The sequence below is a fragment of the Dendronephthya gigantea genome, unplaced genomic scaffold, assembly GCF_004324835.1.
Source record: "Dendronephthya gigantea isolate DGI-Jeju-01 unplaced genomic scaffold, DenGig_1.0 000082F, whole genome shotgun sequence".
NCBI lineage: Eukaryota > Metazoa > Cnidaria > Anthozoa > Malacalcyonacea > Nephtheidae > Dendronephthya > Dendronephthya gigantea.
Window position 1 is genome coordinate 992,528 of NW_021163092.1, and position 21,321 is coordinate 1,013,848.

Sequence of the window (21,321 nt, forward strand, 5' to 3'; positions counted from 1 at the left end):
TCCCCAGATAGGTATCCTAAATGGCCGCAGGGATCGTGGATCCCAATAATCGTCATTATTATGCATTACTAATGCAATCTCGATTGTGATTGGCTAAAAACCTACAGATAATTCTCAATGTCTTGCCACCTACACGACATTGAAAATTATCCGTAGGTGACGTAATTTTTTGCCGCTAGTTTGTTGTCAATAATGGCGCAGGCTTCCTCTCTAAAAAGGAAATACATAATAAAACAATTATTGAATTCGGTTTTCGCATGATATCGAGAATTATCAAGCCTCAGTTTGCATTATCCGCCTCAGCTTCGCTTCGGCGAATAATGCAAACTTCGGCTTGATAATTCTCGATATCACACTCAACCTCATCCAATAATTGTTAATTGTTTACTTAGGTATAGACAAGAATTCATGTAGATTTATGCGAGTCTATGGAGTAGAGGGTGACCTTTGAGGGCACTCTATTACCCAGAACCAGTGTTTATTTACAAAAAAATACACTGAACATAATGTTTTCATTAGCTATATGAAGCAAGGTAGAATAGTTCAAAGGTGGGTACTGTTGTACCCGATGTTCTCAAGATGGGCTGTTAGGCAGTCCTCAATGTAACAATATCTACATGAATTTATGTATTTATTTGTTAATTTATTCATTATTATTATTTTTTTCATTTTTTTTATTTTCTCCGTGGTTTTATACAAATCAGCAAATTGGTGCAAAATCGCTAAGATGGATGAAAAGGTTTAACATAAATTACCTCTTTGATCCCCCGAGCCGGTGCGGAGCACCGTGCGAGGGTACTATAATTCCGCCCGGAGATTAGGAATTACACCCGGGACCCGGGAGTACATAGCGGAATCCAAAGTTGCCCAAATGTCATGGACGTTCAATGGTCATGGTACTTTTGCGCATGCGCGAAATGCGAACGAGTGTAGACTGGTAATCAGCAACTTCCTGATTGGCTAAGACGAAACGTTTGTGTTTCAGTGAATACGTCAGCAATTTAACTGTATATATATATATATATATATATATATATATATATATATATATATATAATATATATATATTATATATATATATATATATATATGGAATCAAATAACAGATAAAACACTGGAAAGAGTTTAAAATATTATCAGAACTGCAGGAATTAGCGGTGAAAAGGGACAACTCGATTATAATCCTTGAAATGGTAGGAGTCTATTTTGTTTATTTCGAGGTTTATTTCGTGTTTGCTGTACGAATATATTTTAAGACCTTTGCACAGTATGTCGTTTTGGTCGGTTTTGCGAAGACGTGACCGACCACTTAAGGCTTTACATCATCGTTTTAACTTCCAAAAGAGTCCTTAAAGTGTAATTCGGTGTTTTAATATAACAAATATCACTTTAAAGGTTTATATATAGTTGACTGCAATACCTGCATGAATTTAACAATCGAAAAACAACATTCGACGTTCACTGCTTAGTTATTTATATTATTTGGGCTGTTTTGATGTTTTGAAGGTTTAGCTATAATGAAGTATAAACTCTCACTTAAACTGTGAAATTCTATAACTTAATGCAACGGAAAGCAGCAGGAAAACGAGTGATTTCACTTCACCTTTACGACTGTGTTTTTCCCCGAAATATTTGAAACATCAGCTATCGGCTTTACATTTAGGATATTTCATAATATTGAACGTTAGGTCTGGCTAGCCCAGGAAATATTTTGCTTCGTTTGAAATTGTGAGGGGTTGCTGCATGCATGTATTTCTAGTTTTAAGATAATAAATTATACAATGCGTCGGATCTGTTTTGATAATGCCACAATGTTAACATGTCATGCCGGTGAGCCCGTATTGGTTAGGCTGTACTGTTTCGGCTATCTGTAAAACAAGGAACGGGGAATCGGGGAAAGGAACGGGGAACGGTAAAACCAGGAATGGGAAAAGCCGGAATCTGTAAAACCAGGAATGAGAAAAGCCGGAATCTGTAAAACCAGGAATAAGAAAAGCCGGAATCTGTAAAACCAGGAATGAGAAAAGCCGGAATCTGTAAAACCAAGAATGGGAAAAGCCGGAATCTGTAAAACCAGGAATGAGAAAAGCCGGAATTTGTAAAACCAGGAATGGGAAAAGCCGGAATCTTTAAAACCAGGAATGAGAAAAGCCGGAATCTGTAAAACCAGGAATGAGAAAAGCCGGAATCTTTAAAACCAGGAATGAGAAAAGCCGGAATCTGTAAAACCAGGAATGAGAAAAGCCGGAATTTGTAAAACCAGGAATGGGAAAAGCCGGAATCTGTAAAACCAGGAATGAAAAAAGCCGGAATCTGTAAAACCAGGAATGAGAAAAGCCAGAATCTGTAAAACCAGGAATAAGAAAAGCCGGAATCTGTGAGACCAGGAATGAGAAAAGCCGGAATCTGTAAAACCAGGAATGAGAAAAGCCGGAATCTGTAAAACCAGGAATGAGAAAAGCCGGAATCTCTAAAACAAGGAATGGGAAAAGCCGGAATCTGTAAAACCAGGAATAGGAAAAGCCGGAATCTGTAAAACCAGGAATGGACTGAGCTACTAGCCCCTTCTATATTTACCATAGTCTCTTATCATTATTAAAATTATTCGTTTATACTTTATATTTTACGCGCAATATCTTATATATAAAGATAAAACGAATAATTCAATACGTAAATAAAGCAATCTTGAGAGTCAATATTTCGACTTCATTTTAAAGAAATCTTCAGACAGAATAAAATACGATACTTTACAACGTATACAACACAGAGAATTAAAGCGCACGTCTGTCAAACGTCTGTTGCGAATAAAATTATAAAACTGAATATGTATATAATAACAAAAATAATAATTTTTGATATGATAATAATAATAGATAGTCTATGATAAATCAGTGTATGATAACAACAATGCTACAGTCTGTTCCCGTTTGTTAATCAACACCAGTCGCCCCGTAGGACAAACACGCTCTACTGTTGTGAATATGATCAAAACTCAAAAGAACATAAACATAACAAGTTTAGCAATGTTAATGAGAATAATATTAATATGTAATGAATGACTTATATTCTTGCACAGGTATATTTAATATATATATATATATATATATATATATATATATATATATATATATATATATATATATATATATATATATATATATATACACCCATTAGCAAAAACGTTGGCCGCAGATAGATATATATATAGATACTCAAAATCTAATTAGAATTGCATATGTTGTGTAATATGATTGAAATCCCATGCAAATGTAATCATATGCAATTCTAATTAGACTTCGAGTATCTATCTATCTATCTATCTGCGGCCAACGTTTTTGCAAATGGGTGTATATATATATATATATATATATATATATATATATATATATATATATATATATATATATATATATATATATGAAATAATATAATATATGAAATACTACACGTTTATACCGAACAAAGATAAAATTATGTTGTTCCTTTTACTATTATTTATTATATTCCTGGTTTTACAGATTCCGGCTTTTCTCATTCCTGGTTTTACAAATTCCGGCTTTCTCATTCCTGGTTTTACAGATTCCAGCTTTTCCCATTCCTGGTTTTACAGATTCCGGCTTTTTTCATTGCTGGTTTTACTGATTCCGGCTTTTCCCATTCCTGCTTTTACCGTTCCTCGTTCCTTTCCCCATTCTTTTCCCCGATTCCCTGTTCCTTGTTTTACAGATAGCCGTACTGTTTCTGGCAGCGACCGTTGCCTGCTTTCTAATTACTTGGGGCTTACGCGTGCAGGATCACGCGGTGTCCCGTTTGGTTCTGCAGTAAACAGGTTAGATGGAAAGACTTGCACCGCCTATCGGCAGGAATAAACTTGCTCATTAGTAATCTCACAGTGATTCACAATGCATCTAACCGAATGCCTACCAAACTAACTATATTCATGTCCGACGCAGATTGGTAGGGATGGTCCATACCGGATAGAGTGTGAAACTCTATCACCAGCAAAAGTGAAACGCGTTGATGGAAAAGACTGCAGACGCCCACATACACATCCCCGCACTTACGAGTGGAAACCAAACGTAACTCGCGTTCGGCTTTAAGAAGAACTACCTGTACCTGAGACAAATTCAGATTATTTGATCACCAACACAGCGTCCTAAAATAATCCTGAACAAAACCCACACCCAAAATGCCGTCCACCCAAACCGTAGATGTTGAGTTGGTGTAATTAGTACCCTTATCGCAGTATTTAGTCCAATGCTAACCTTATAATTTTGGTGCAAGTTTTCTAGGAAAAAATTTCTAAAGAGGTTAATAATTATAATTACTTAAAGGAGGTCGTAGCTTCTGCGCATCTGTTCTGCTCATAACAATAGGTGCATGAACTTTTTGATTTAAAATTGCTGAAATTTAGCACGTTTATTACTTTTCTGAACACAGACTTTAGCTTGTACTTATTTAGAACTATAGCGAGTCAAAATAGTGTCAAATATTCTGTGACCGTTCTTGATATTTTTGTCAATGTATGTATTGAAAATGTAAAACAAGGCGTTTGTTTACAATAGCGGCTATAACCTACTTTACATAGCAGGCTATACGACATTGAGCATCAAATGTGGTGTAACAACTGCCTAAAATAGGCAAAACATTTCTCGACGTTTCGAAGTAGACAAATAAGAACGAATGGAATCAATATATAGAACGAGAGTATACTTCTGCGATCTCTAGTGGAGAATATCGTCTCATATTCACGGAAATTTTAATAATAATTATTCAATTACCCATTTATCCTGAAGGTTTTTCGTCGCACTATATGAAGTAATTATGTTGCATTTTTCGTGTTATTTATAATTATCCCCAAAGTGGCTATGATTTTAATATGGAAGGAGAATTGTAGTTCTACAATATCAAATTGTAAAATGTATAGTATTATACACCGAAAATTTTGGCTGTGTTATATACGTATTTCATTAAACACTAAGTCAACATGAATCTCAAATCCATGCAAATTCCAATGAAGAAAACTTCGACAAGTCAATCAATTATAGTAAAGTTTACATGTGTTATCATATCTACATTGGTCAAACGGCTATTGCTGCTTACCTAAAAATCATCCTGACTAGTATGAGTCATGCTATGAAGAAGATGTTGGGACATTTTTTGATAAGAAATGGGATTTTCTATTATCACGCGACGTCATAAACTAATTAAACGATCTTTTTTTTAATGGAGTATTATACAAACTAGGATATTCAAGTCTGTCAATTATCCGATTTAATTTCAAAATTATCTTCATGGCCTTCACTAAAAGTCTTTTCCGCGTCAAAAGAAATAGACTAATTGTGGAAATGTGCATTAATTATACAGTATTACGTCTTAATAGCGGCTCATTCACAGATTTTGTTTCCGGGAAAATTTACAAAATGTGTAACATTGTTGCAAATGTGGGAAATGAATGCGCGCTGAATGTTTTCATGTACAGTTATTCGATGCATATAATTGATTCGTGCGACATATACATATATTTATTGCCTCAAAGCTTTTCATCGCTTAACCCAAATCTTCACACAAAACACAAATACATGTATATATAGCATAAAATTATACGACATAGTTGGTTTAATCATGTATTTATAACAGGTTGGAGACAACGAGTCTAATCTTCAACAGGTGCACTTTTAACGATAATGATTATTTTTTAAATAAAGTATGTCTCAGTTTGCTCGTACGCACTCAGTTACAATGACTATGTTTCTAATAGTTTGTTCGGTCCTTTTCATTTTGCAAATACCACAGCTTGTTCAAGGCAGAAAAGAAGCATTGTTTCGAAAACAAACCAAGAAATACTTGGCGAATAATGTCATAGAGACGAAAAAGGCAGGAAGCGAGTTTGAATGCGGCATGTATTGTCTGACAAGAGAATCGTGTGCGTCAGCCAATTACAAAACCTCGGGGATCGGGAAAGGTCGATGTGAGCTCAACGCTAAGACACTTCAAGAAACAGCCACTGTTGATGAACAAACGAACCCTGAATTCAATCACCTTGTCGTTGTTCAAAAGGTAAAAAAAAGTATTGAAAATAGCTATGTATATGCATGCCTCCATCCATCATACCGCAGTGTGCATTGGTGTAAACACCATTGTTAAATTAATCAATTTTCTTTCACATGACATGCATGTAGCTAAGCGTCATTTCGTTGGAAAATGAACGAATATTGGTTTGATAAAAAAGTTTAATTAAAGAAATCACATTCTCCCGCCGATGGAAATATAGGACTATAAAACACCGCGGAGGCCACAAATTTTAGTCAGTCTTTAGATTTGATTCTGTGTTTTGCTCTATTGTTCTTAGACAGAATTATATCCTAGTTCAGGAAGCTCGCTGACACAGGACGGCAAAACAAGTAAGCCTCAAGAAATCCACACCAATGTTATTCTAGAAAGAAGCAATTTGTGTGTGGCAAAACCAAATTGTACACCCTATTATAGCACCTATTTGCTAACAGACACCTTTGAGTGAAGTTCGAAATTTGCAAATATCGCTTAGAAGATACAGTATATGAAGTCACTCATTTTAAGCCTTCGGAAACGTTCAAAACCGCATTTCAAGTTGACTAGGCGAGTTGACTAGGCGCAGATGTTTTTTGGCGGCGTCTGGTTCATATATGACTTATTATTGCAACTTCAGTCACATGCCAGGGTGTAAATAATTCCTAATCTGTCAGCGGAATTAGTTCTTTACTGCAGTATTTAGTCCAATGCTAACAGCCTCGTACCCAGGCGCTTTAATAGTAAAATATACAACGTTGCATTCAGGTCTTATATAGAGGTCAGCTAAAAAAACAAGAGCGCGCGGGGGTGCTTGGGGAGGTTTGTTTTCGCGAGAAGGTTTTGCCAAAACAACCCGAAGCGCGCTCGCGTTTTTTTAGCTGACCTCTATATAAGACCTGGATGCAACGTTATATATTTTACTATTAAAGCGCCTGGGTACGAGGCTGCAATGCTAACCTTATAATTTTGTTGTTTATATAACTTATATTAGGTTTCCTGGCAAAAAAATAAATTCCTAAAGATATTAATAATTGTAATTGGTTAAGGGAAGTCGTAGTTCCTGCGCATCTGTTCTGCACATAACAATAAGTCCATGCACTACTTGATTTAAAATTGCTGAAATTTAGCACGTTTATTACTTTTCTGAATATAAACTTTAGCTTATACTTATTTAGTATGATAGCTAACCAAAAAGTGTCAAATATTCTGTCACCGTTCTTGATATTTTTATCAATATAATGATTCAAAATGTATAAAGGACGTTTGTTTACTTAGCGACTTTAACCTTCTTTACATAGCATGTCTAAACCGTAAGGCTGCATGGCTATACAACACTGACATTAATTTTTTTTCATAAAATTTTAGCAACAACTCCTACATGTTCGATTGCAAATTGGAGGAAAATTTTTTATGCGATAGGCTGGTCAAGATGTGGCAAAGAAAATCTTTTTATTACAGGATTACTACGAAATCCCCCCTACCATCTTAACAATGATCCCATCTCTTTACTTGAAGAAGCAAGATGTTGTAATTCGACTTCGGCGTACAGTGGTCAGAATGGAGTGTGTAAACAAGCAGATTGGCTGCGCTCTCTGGACGTGTACGTATCTAAAATTATATGTACAACAATATAGAGGTTGAAAGGTTTTGAATTTCGAGTGCAATTATACACACTTTAAATTCAAGCCACGAAAGGTTGATAGAAAAAGGGGTCATAAAATAGTTGACTCATTTTTCCATCAACTGTTCCTGGCTGGATCAATATGAAGTGTGTATAATTCCACTCGAAATTAAGACCCTTTGAACCTCTAGAATTTACCTGCATTGAGTGAAGTGCCAGAATATTTTGATGATAATATTCTTCAAAATTAATTTCAGTGGCATAGTAAATAAATATTCATACATCAACGCGTAGTTGTTATAAACAGCACGTGTACTTGTCATATGCAGATGTTGACGGTCCGTTGACCGAAAACTTTGATGAGTTAAATATAATTTGAGTAGCGTACCGGCAATAAGTTAGTAGGTGCAGTTCTATAAACCATATGCTTTAAGGTTACATTTTACTTCGTGTTGTGTGTGCGTCCGGCCAGTCAGCCTACCAGCCATGCAGCCAGGCGAGTCAGTCACTTTTTTTCACGATTGTTTAGGCCGCGTTTAAGTTGACAATAAGATACAATAAGCAGTTTAAAGTATATAATGAGCGCAGCAAGTTTACAGCATCGAAAAATAAATTGAAGGAAATGTCGCCAGAATATAAATCTACAACGAGGGAAATTTTAAATGAAAAGGGAAAAGCATGCAGTGGTAGAAGCAATGGAGAAGTGATACCTAGAAGATATTAGGGATATATTAAGCATCATTGAGAAATCTTGGATGACCTGGAGGTTGAATGAAATCGAAAAAAATAGAAAAGACGCCAGCAATAAGTAGAATTCAGGTATATTAAAACAGCTGAAAAAATTGCTGCAAATTACTTTGCAGTTATTGCATTGTATTGTTTACTTCTGTTTACTTCATACTAATAAACAATAAATACATGCATTTGATTTCAAAAAATGGTTATTGTTAAAAATATGTTGCACATGGATTATCTATATACGTTTCCTTTCAGTCCATACAAGGTCTGCACTATATTGACATGAAATGGTGTCAGAGTCTAGGGTGGTGACGGTTATGAGTTTTAGGCTTCACTATGCATTCTAGGATAAAAATTGCACTATACGTATACAGTAGTGTCCAGAAATAACCTAACACTGTGGTTGCAGCTCGGCTGCGGTTAGGTTGCGGTTGACCGATAGAAACCGAAGACGACCGCAAGGAAAAAATACGATCGCGGTTGTCGTTCGCTTCCGAACGGAATATTATGAACAGCTGAGAACAACAACACTATAATGATATCGAAAACATCTTAAGAAATGTCTGTCAGACCGAGTATAAGCCCCAGATTAAACCTCCGTCTCACCGCGGTTCGACATCGGTCTGACCTCGGTTCAACCGCGACAGACCGAGGTTTGGCCTAGGTTAACCTCGGTTTTTGTTATATTATTTCTGCATGTACAGTACTGTAAATGCAAATAAATACACGCAACACTAATCTTTTCAGTATTTTTTGCTAAAGATTATTCGTTTACAAATTAACAAATATATAACATTGAACCGTTGTCATTTCAGTTATACATACAATACACGGTATGACGTCATTTGTGATAAGAACAAATCAAAGTTGCCACGAGCCGCCGGAAGAGTATCTGCAAATGAACAGACAACGGTTCAATGTTATCTATTTGTTTTATATAATAAAATAAAAAGACACGTGTCACAATGTGATTGGCTGACAAAAAAAACAAGAGATGACTGATCGAATTCGTTAGAATTATCTGTGACGTCATTTCGTGCGTCTGCATGTCCTTTTATAGATCATGACTTTGGACCAATGAAATTGCTTGAGTTGTTAACGTTATTATATAAAAGATTACATACTTGTAATGCACTTACCGCTCAGGCTCAGACTAAAATGTAACTCACTCGGCAGATTTATTTATATATCAGCCAAGACAGGCACGCGTGTAACTCTCCTGGGGCCGGTTGTATGAAAGCCGGATAGTGCTATCCACCGAATAGTGGCTTTTTCAATCGCTTTGAAATCGCACGTTGTTGGGTATAAATTTGATTAAATCTTATAGTATAAATAAATCCAGGATCCTCTTTGATTATTTATAGTCCCAAAGCTGAAATCTTATTGCCTTTCAAGCATTTTTAGAACGGTTGAAAAATCACTATCCGGTGGATAGCGCTATCCGGCTTTCATACAACCGGCCGCAGTAAACTAAACCATTTAATCCCAGCAATAATTTCCAACATTATTCATCACAGGAACAACGCTTGGAGCCACTGCCCAGTGGGTTACTTTTTAAACGGGTTATATCGCAGTGCGGGCAATTATTTACATCGCATCGAATATGGCCATTGCTGTAAACCTAACAATCATACTGACCAGTATGGATCATGTTATGAAGAGGATGTTGGAACATCTTTTGATCAAAAAGGATGGTCAAACTGTTCTCAGCCTGGACATTACATCACTGGACTCTATCGTGGAAATGGTGATTGGCTGAACAATATCGACAAATTTCGATGCTGTCAAATGGTTGCTATCTAACTAGTAACTTCTTGAATGTTGGCACAAAGTAGCATTATCAACTATTATGCTATCTGTAATGGTAGGGGATGACACTGGGTAATATACTGTAGCATTCGGCGGTTTGTTAAGATAGAAGGTAGCGGAAATGAGCTTCGAAAGATATATTACGATAGAAACGCAGATCCTTTAAAGGTAGGATGCAGGGCGCATCCGTTATGCTCATAACAATGCATGGGTGGACTACTTGATTTAAAATTGCTGAAATCTAGCACCATTATTACTAATCTGAAAATACAACCGAGTTTATACTCTAGAACTATGGGGAACCAAAATAATATGAAATATGTAAACAAGGGGTTTGTTTAAATTTATTTGGCGAGTGTAATCTACCTTTAAAAGATCGAGATGCAGATGATTTCAGAATTGAAACATATGCACCAACTTTTATTGATTTGAAGATGGTCGAAAGTAGAAGCTTCGATCAGTTATCAATTATTTTGTGGGGAAAAGGCGTAGCTATAGAACAAGAATATACTTCTGTGATCACTATAGGTAAAAATATCGTTTCATATTTACGGAACTTATTAACATTTATTTATTTGTCCTCTGGGAAGTTGGGTCGCACAAAAAAGCAACTATGTTGCATTTTTCGTGTTACTTATAATTATCCCCAAAGGGTCAATGATTTTAATATCGCAGGAAGGATTGTAGTTCTACAATATACTTAGTCAAATTGTAATATATAAAGTATAATATACAATGCATTTTTGGCTGTGTCATATATTTCATCAAACACCAAGTCAATATGAATCTCAAATCCATGCATATTCCAATAGAAAAAAACGTCGACACGTCAATCTATTATAATAAAGTTTATATATGCTATCTTATATTTATTGGAATGAACTCAGTCCAACACAAAAATTATGACGTATATGACCTTTTATCTCATGCAGAAATTAAAGGATCCTGAGCATTACGCAGGAAAGCACAAACTGCCCACATAAAGTTTGCAACTCCAATCAGATTGAGAGGAAATCTTCTTTCCAGATCCTGAAGTTTTTTTATAGTACGTTCTATACGATTTCTGACACTAGCAATAGATTGAGTTTTAACGACATCTTCTGCAGACATCTGAGTATTTTCACCAAGGAATGGGGGATTCAGTGAAACTCCCAAAGGCAAAAGATCTTCAATTGTAAAGCCCTTTTTAGCCATTATATTGTCTCCAGATTCGAATGCCTGATTTAACGGACACTTCGAATAACAATTTCCCTGTCTAATATGTTTCCTGTATGAAGTTCACTTATGAATCTAATTGCACCACAAGGAGCAATAGCAAGTAAGGTTTTAAATGTTTTGTGGTTTTTATACGAACTAAAGAGTTTAGTATTAACTAGTAAGCTGCTTGGCATGTCAACTCTGATATCTGTGCAATCTATGAGTTTGAGTATCCTTATGGAATCAGAATTCTTCTGACTTACGTTGGCTTCAAGTTCGATGACTTTTTCTTCGAGAGCACAGTTAATGGATTTAGGCTTTTTTATTTATTCTCTTGATTACTCTCTTGACAAATCTTCGACTTCGACTGACTCCTACTGCACAGCATTACCAGCCACAGTATTAGCAGTTGAGTCGGATGTTTTCTGATCTTCAGGTGTTGCTCTTTCACTTGACCAGCTGAATATATTTGGGACACAACCTTTCTTCGACGTTACTATTCCATTAACAGACTTGTTCAACTCAGTTTGCTTAAAGTGCTGTGAACATAATTTGATTAATTTCGCGCTAGGTGTCAAATTAAAGCTTTTTCCCTGGTCTCGTCGTATGGCTCTGATCCATTCCTTTTTAAGTTCTTCCGATTTGGGGATATTGAAACACAATATCTTCTCTCCAACAGTCGAACGATATCCTTTAGATCTGCATTGAGGAACATAGCGACTTAATGGCATTTTAACTCTTTTTGGCTGTGTTTCTCAGAAAAATATTTTTTATACAAATTATGCAATATGGTGTCTGACCAACGGGCCTCGTCTTGATACGACTCGTTTCCAGGCTCCTAGCGCAAGTGAGGCATTATGCATAGCGTGAATAGATGATCGCTGAAAATAGTAAGGAAGTTTAATGGTCATTTCCAGACTATAAAATAATATTGTATGGAAACAGTTAGGTATAGAATATTTCCATTGAAAAGATTTTGAAAAAAATTCCTGCGCTAAACTATTTTGTGTATATTTCAAAACCATTTTTTTCATTTCATACATATATATCTTTAGGCATATGTGGTGAGGTGAAGGAAAATTTTTAATTGTTTTTTTTTAAGTGTATTATTCATACCAATGCATGGAACCAAGAGAAATGGCTGGGGCTCGCTTAGCTATTTCTTTATCGTAAGAAAATTTGGGTAAATATTTTCTGGACAAAAGGTAACGTTTAAAATCATATTGTTTTAAAATAGGAAGAATAATTTAGCTAATGTCTATTCAACATACTGTAGCTTAGAGTTTGTCATTTCTTGGTCCATCCCAAATAGAGTGTGAAACTCCTCCGTGCTTGTCCACGTTCCGCCTATCACCAGCAAAAGTGAAACGCATTGATGGAAAAGACTACAGACGCCCACATACACATGCCCTCACTTACAAATGGAAACCAAACGTAACTCGCGTTCGGCTTGAAGGAAGACTACGTACCTGTACCTGAAAAAATTTCAAATTATTTGATCACCAACACACCGGTCACCGTCCTAAAAAAGTTATGAACAAGACCCACACGTAAAATGCCGTCCAGCCAAACCGTAGCAGTTAAGAGGAGACTGGCGGGGAGGGAAGGTGGGGGCAGGGAGGGAAGGTGGGGCGAAGGGGTGCCATGCATATCTTGCGAGCATTTGCTCAATATTAACTTCGCTTATTACAAATGCGCAAGTTGGTTAACCATCCCACAGCTAAGAGCGCGTTTTAGCAAGTATTGCGCAACTGCTTGCCGTAATCACGTTATATCCGTCGTGTAAGCGCAAAGTTCTAGATATTTCATCCTGGTGTTGTTGCGCATAAATACTAGCCAAATTCTCAGTTTAGTTCAGTTGTTAACGTGGACGCTTGGGAGTAAGCAACTTTGTACTGGAAACTTTATGGTACTTCCATAAGAGCTGAACCAGTAACTAATTATATATCTATTGGCTTAAGAGAGGCTTTACAAAGTACGTACGCAAACCAAAGTGAGTTTACAAATATTAGTTATAGCAATTTATTTCGGCGAAACGCCAGCGATGTATATATTGGCGCTATTTCTCGACCGGCATATAATTCGTCTATGCATAATGAATTGGTCATTTTCAATCTGCGCAATTCATTCGGTCCATAAGTCAAAATGCTGAAACATCGCAAAATTGTATCATCCATAAAAATTAATATTGCATGCATTATTCTAGTTCTATTGCATCTTATCAACTTATAATAAGTACGTGTTAAATGTTGTTAATCGTTGCATGTCATGGTTAAATACTATTGTTGTTATTCGTTATTGTATCCTCGTACTATAGTTAGTTTCTATATTCCATTGTTATATTCTAGTTCGAACCGACGTTATACGACTTTAAGCGATCTTGTACGACTCATAGGATTTGAACCTATCCCATCCGGCTATGCTATCGATCGATCTGAACCGAACTGTCTCCGATACCGACTCAACTTCTTTCGAGTATCGAGTATCATCATGCAAGTCTGTATTGTTGATCTGTATTAAATTGTAAGAATATTGCTATCGTAAATTCTTCTGCTGAGTTCGCTTACTCTGCATGTATACCCGTCTACCCAGTAGTTTCAATTGGGATTTGTTTTGCGATCTAACTACAGTTCTACCAGATGAAAGCTGCAGGAGGCATTTTTATGCCCCCAGTCTTATGCCCGACTGGGTTCTTTTGCTCACCATGATATGCAAATATGAATATATGAATACACCCCTATGATATCCAAACATGAATATATAAATACACCCCTATGATATGCAAACATGAATATATAAATACACCCCTATGATATGCAAACATGAATATATAAATACACCGCTATGATATGCAAACATGAATATATGAATACACCCCCCGCCCCCCTCTTGCAATTAGGCAGTCTAGCTGCGCCCTGCTGACTCTGCCGACGGAAATCCTAAGGAGGATACGTTGAAAATTTTCCTATAATACCGGTACAACCTATTTTCTATATAATACCGGTACAATCCTATTAGTCAATGAAAATACAGCTATAAGAAGTTATGCGTTTCCCAGTATATTATATTATATTTTTGTTTAGTGTACTTACTTGTATCTATAAGTATTTTAGTATTTCTAGTCACTATTCAATTATTAATTTTCGCAAGAAAACGTGACTTATTGTACCGTAACTTTACCCGCGCGTCTAAAATTTTAAAATACGCGAACACAAAAACACTTCGGAGTCATGCATTTTGTCTGTATTGGTTTCCTTAATCATTTTCGAAGTTACCGTGTTTTGTAGTTGCAGATTTAGAGTAAAAAAAATTACACGGGCTAATTTCAAATTCAAAATACCTTCATAAAAACGCTATAAAGTATTCCAAAGAATACTTCTTGTAAATTTGAGCTGCAGTCCTGTATTTATTCTCTCTTATACACTAGATCCTTCACTAATGATCTCGGTTAATTGATTACCGCTTTTCAATTTCTTTCCGGCTCCAGATGTTTGGGGAATAAATTTATAAAGCACCGAATTTTCAGTTGAGCCTTTTATTGTATAATAACAGGTTGGAGACGGCCAGTCTATTCTTTAACAGGTGCACTTTTAACGATAATGATTAATTTTTAAATACAGAATATCTTAGTTTTGTTCGTACGCATTAGTTATAATGACTACGTTTCTAATCGTTTCTTTGTTCCTTTTCGTTTTGCAAATACCACTGCCTGTTCAATGCAGAAAAGAAGCATCACTAGCATTGTTTCGAAAACACGCCAAGAAATACTTGGCGAATAATGTCATAGAGACGAAACAGGCAGGAGGCGAGTCTGAATGCGGCAAGTATTGCCTGAGAAGAGAATCGTGTGCGTCAGCCAATTACAAAACCTCGGGAATCGGGAAAGGTCGATGTGAGCTCAACGCTAAGAAACTTCAAAAAACATCCGATGTTGATGAACAAACGAATCCTGAATTCAACCACCTTGTTATTGTTCAAAAGGTACAAAATCAATTTCGTCGAAATATTTTCATTAATAGATTGTAATTCAACAAATATTACCCCGAAGTAAGATATATAGTCGGGGGCTTTTACAGAGAAAGTAAAGCATATTGAATACCGCAAACGTAAGGTCTTATAATACAAAGCTATTTCTCTAATCAGCCCGGTACCACGAATTTTAACATTCCCCATCCATTATATCGCAGTGTGCAATAAAAAAATTAGAATTCAAATTTGGTGTATATTTAAGCAGAATATATGTAAAAAACTTTGTTGATTTTAACGCGTTGTGCGCGTCATTCCATTGGAAATTGAAGGAATAGTGGTAAATTCACCATTGTTAAATTCATTAAGTTGTCTTTCACATAACATGCATGTAGCTACGCGTCATTCCGTTGGAAAATGAACAAATATTGGTCTGATAAAATAGTAAAAAAATCATTTCCCGCCGATAGAAATATACGACTGTGAAACACCGCGGACGCCACAAATTTTGCTCCGGTCTTTGGATTAGATTATTTGTTTAATTTGTTCATGTTTTTAGACACCATTACATCCTACTTCAGGAGGCTCGCTGACACAGGACAGGCAAACAAGTAAGCCTCAGGAAATTCACACCAATGTTGTACTAAAAAGAAGAAATTTGTGTGTGGCAAAACCAACTTGTACAAACTATTATAGTGCCTGTATAATATTTGCTAACAGTCACCTTCAGGTCAAGTTCGAAATTTGAAAATACGCGGCTTGGAAGATACAGTATATTATGAATATTAATAATATTATAATTACTTATTGGAGGTGGTGGCTTCTGCGCATCTATTTTACTCATAACAATAAAAACATGAACTACTTGATGTAAAATTGCTGAAATTCAGCACGTTTATTACTTATCTGAACATAAACTTATACGCTTATTTATAGAACTTTAGCGAACAAAAATGGTGTCAAATATTCTGTGACCGTTCTTGATATTTTTATCAATATAGTGATTGAAAATGTAAAACAAGGCGTAACCTACTTTACATGGCCGGAATAAATCGTAAAGCTGGCTATACAATACTGACGTTAATTTTTTTCATAAAATTTTAGCAACAGCTTCTACATGTTCGATTGGAAACTGGAAGAATTTTTTTAATGGAAAGGGCTGGTCAACATGTGGGAAAGAGAATCTTTTTATTACAGGGTTATTACGAAATCCCCCCTACTTTTATCGCTTTTTTGGCCTTTTTGATCCTATAATTTTACTTAAAAAAGCAAGATGTTGTGATTCGACTTCAGCGTACAGCGGTCACAATGGAGTGTGTAAATATGCAAATTGGCGGCTCTCTCTTGACAGGTACTAAAATTTTATATACAATAATATCATTTCATGATAATATTTTTCAAATTTGAGTGGTATGGTAAATAAACATGTAAAACATCAACGTGCAGAAAACACCACGTGTACTATTTACATGCAGATGTTGATGGTCCGTTGACCGAAAACTTTGAAAGATACGACACTGAATACATGTGGTGTTATCTACAAGTTTATGATTTAAATATAATTTAAGTATAGCGTTCCGACAATAATTAGTAAGTGCAGTTCTACCAACCATATGCTTTAGGGTCACATTTTACTTGGTGTTGTGTTCGATGTCCAGCCAGCCACTTGTTTCAGGATTGTTTAGGCCGCGTTTAAGTAGACAAATAAGATATACAAGCAGTTTTAAATCAATCAGCGCAGCAAATTAACTGCAGGGTAAATAGAATGAAGAAAATGTTGCCAGAATATAAATCTACATCGAGAGAAATTTTAAATGAAAAAGGGAAAGCATGCAGTGATACAAGCAATGGAGAAGTTATACACAGAAGATAGTAGAGATCATTGAACTCAAAAGAACTGGAAGGCTACCTCCTGATTAAAATAGCCAAAATTATTGAAGCCAAATTTTACCTCCAGACACGCGTGTTTTACCTCCAGACACGCGTGTACATGTTGCGAGACATTCTCGCGAGGGCCTTTTCAGGAGTGAGCATAAGGAAAACATGAACTGTTTAGCGGCGAAGTTACATTCGGATTTATCGTTTATTTTAACGATTTAGGCTATAATTTTGTAATCAATGCTGATTAAAGCATACCTCGAACCGCGGCGTGGTGAAATTATAAGGAAAATGTAAACAGTTTGTTCGAAAACGATCACTACTTCAAAAAGGTTTGCAGGCAACAAAACAAAAATATATATTTTGTTGTTATGTGCTCATAAAACATATAAAAAAGAAAATTTTGCTGTAGTTTGTTGAATAAATATTGTTAGAATGTTTTTTATAAGTTTCAGAGGGATTAAATTGATAAACAATGAAATTAAATAAGTGAATTCACACAAATACGTTTGAATTGTCCCGGCTTCACTCCTCGTTCAACGTTTTTCATAAAAAAAGGCAATTTAATTGCGAGTTTGATACACATAAATTTAGTATACTTTACTCTGTAGTTTTCACGGATGCTTTTCTCGTAAAAATACTGTGCAAAACGCACTTTATGTTCTCTAAAAGATGTTTTTAGTGCTTGCATGTTGAAGTATTATTTTTGAAGTTTCAAAAAACCGCATGTTAGTTGCGTGAAAAGACTGGGCATGACCCCAAAATTTGGCTTCAAATCTCCGGCCGGAGGTAGACTTCCAGTTCTTTTGAGTTCACTGCTAGGGATATATTAAGCATCATTGAGAAATCTTGGAATATGAGCCGATGTTTGAAGAAAAATCGGAAAAATGTATTGTTTACTTCTGCTTACTTTATACTATTAAACAATAAAAATGTGCATTTGATTTGACAAAATAGCTGTTACTGTTTTTAAAGTCAAAAACATGTTGCACATGGATTATCAATACGTCTCCTATCAGTCCTGAGCCTGGGGCGGTGATGGTTATGAGTTTTATACTTTACAATGTATTCTAGGATAGGAATTGCACTATACGTATAAACGCAAATAAATACACGCATCACTAATCTTTTCAGTATTTTTTGGTAAAGATTATTAGTTTACTATTTAAAGACATATATAACATTGAGCCGTTGTCTGTTCAGTTATAGACACACGGTATGACGTCATTGGTTATAATAACAAAACAAAGTGGCGACGAGCCGCCGGGGCGAGTATCTATAACACCAAGGGCTCAATGTTATCGATTTGTTTGATATGATAAAATCCTAAATTAAACAGCCAAATCTGTCCTCTTAGCTTATATATCATGGCTCTCGACCAGTGAAATTTGTTTCTCGACCAATGAAATTAATTATGTTCTTAACGTTATTGTATAAACATTATACATACTTGTTATGCACTTACCGCTCAGGCTCAAACTTAAATTTAATTCACTCGGCAGATTTATATATATCGGCCAAGACAGGCGCATGTTACTCTTCAGTAAATTAAACCAATAAATCCCTGCGATTAATTTTTACATTATTCATCACAGGAACAACGCTTGGAGCAACTGCTCAGAGGGTTACTTTTTAAACGGGTTATATCGCAGTGCAGACTATTATTTACATGACATCGAATATGGCCGTTGCTGTAAACCTAGCAATCATCCTGACCAGTATGGATCATGTTACGAAGAGGACGTAGGAACATCTTTTGACCAAGCAGGATGGTCAAACTGTTCTCAGTCTGGACATTTCATCGCTGGACTCTATCGTGGAAATGGTTACTGGCTAAAAAATATCGACAAATTTCGATGCTGTCAAATGGTTGCTATCTAACTAGTAACTTCTTGAACGTGGGCAAAAATTAGCATTATCAACTAGTATGCTATATGTAATAGTAGGGGATGACACTGGGTAATATACTGTAGCATTCAGCGGTTTGTTAAGATAGAAGGTAGCGGAAATTAGCTTCTAAAGATATATTACGATAGAGACGCAAACACCTTAGAGGATAGGGCACAAGTCGCATATGTTATGCTCATAACAATGGGTAGACTACTTGAAGATTTTAATAATAATTATTCATGCATGCTGTAGGAGTTGGGTCGCACTAAATGTAGAAGCTATAATATTATATATGTTGCGTTTTTCGGGTTATTATAATTATCCCCGAAAAGTCAATGATTTTAATATAGAAAAAAGGATTGTAGCTCTACAATATACTTACTTAAATTGTAATATATATAGCTTATACGGCCTACAATGCAATTTTTGGCTGTGTTATATACGTATGTCATTAAAGATTAAGTCAACATGAATCTCTCTGTACTCTACTACTTTGCTATGATAGCATCCATGCAAATTCCAATGGAGAAAACGTCAACACGTCAATCAATTACAATAAAGTTTACATGAGCTATCTTATCTATATTGGTCATCGTGACCAGTATGAGTCACGTTATGAAGAAAATGTTGGAACATCTTTCGACAAGAAAAGGCGGCGTTTTCCGGTACACTCGACCATAGCAGCTAATCTTTGAAAAACTTTCTTTTGCACTATTGCATTAAAACAACAAAAAAATGTTTTTATTCACCTTAATTTTTAACTAAATCAACTTGTTTTTTCAAAAGGTCAAATTTAGACTATAGAAACCTCGCGCAGTCGCAGTGAACGAACAATAATCCCACAATCAGCGCATAAAGCAATGTCGTGTATACCAAGACTTCGGGTTTTGGACTTAGGAGTCGTCCTTTGGAGTTGTCCAGTCTCGAGGGAAAAAGCTCGTCTTGCAAGTTTGACTATGGCGCTCTAGTTTTTGACTTCTCGCATGTGTTAAGCGGAAGGATTAAATCATGAAAAGACTGGTTTTCATTATGAATTTGAAAAAAAGGTTTAAGTAAAATAAAAATACGGTCAATTATCCCAAGAGCAAATAGTCTAGGGGTGACGACAATGGTCTCGCAACTTGCAAATCGATGGTTAACGTTCGAATCCTGCATGGTGAAAGTTTTTTTATCATGACGTAGGTCAAATAAAGATTTAGGTCAAATAGAAAAATATAGCTGTTGATCTCAAGATCTGTTGGCCCAGTGGTGAAGACAATCATCGTGTTACTATCCATAAATGTCGTGCCAAATGTTGATTTTTTTACCTCGTAAAATCACCTTTGAATGTGATATATTGAAAGGGATTCAGTCTTTGCAAAATATCGAAAACTACCTTCCCATTACGTTTAAACGTGACAATATTTTTTATATTAACGCAGCTTAAGAGAAGTAGAGTTACCTATTGCCTTATATTGGAGTGCATTTTCAGCTGTGAAATTGGTTGTGGATGTTAAATTCATTCTAATGAATTGAAATTTTAACTTTTAACCTGTGAAATCAGACTTGACTTCTTTCACCGTAAACAATGGCACCGTAATCATTAGCTTCACGTGGGCCACATATAAAAAGCTTATGGTAAGGTAATACTCCCTTACTCAAGGGATTCCATGCAGCGTGAACACAAGTGGTTGATATTAGGTTAAAGCTACGAGTAAGGTACAATTATGTGCGTTCTAGTGTGTGTTCTAGTCTTGTGGCGAGGACAATGGTCTCCCAAGTGGTAAATCGATGCTTCGAATGCTACAATCCTTCCTTTTTTGGAAGGATCTTTGACGAAACTTCATACCTTTTGGTAGGATCTCAAATGAAATAACAATTTAAATAAGTTCACTTAAATGTTCATGATTTATCTTCTCAAATCTCACAGACGGTATCTCATTCGCAGCTTGTAACTTAATATTAGCCATTTTTGTTGTCGCTAAAATATCACATACCGGTATGCAGTGTCTTAAGCACGATCTTTCCATAAGTTAGTTATATGCGGCCCAAGTTAAGATAATGGTTACGGTGCGATTGTTTTGTATTTTTAATAATGAAGTTAAGTCAAAGTAAAAGTACAACAATTAACAATGTATTTCAAAATAGGTTTAAGAGAAAAAAAGTACAAGAATTAAGAATAGCCAAATACT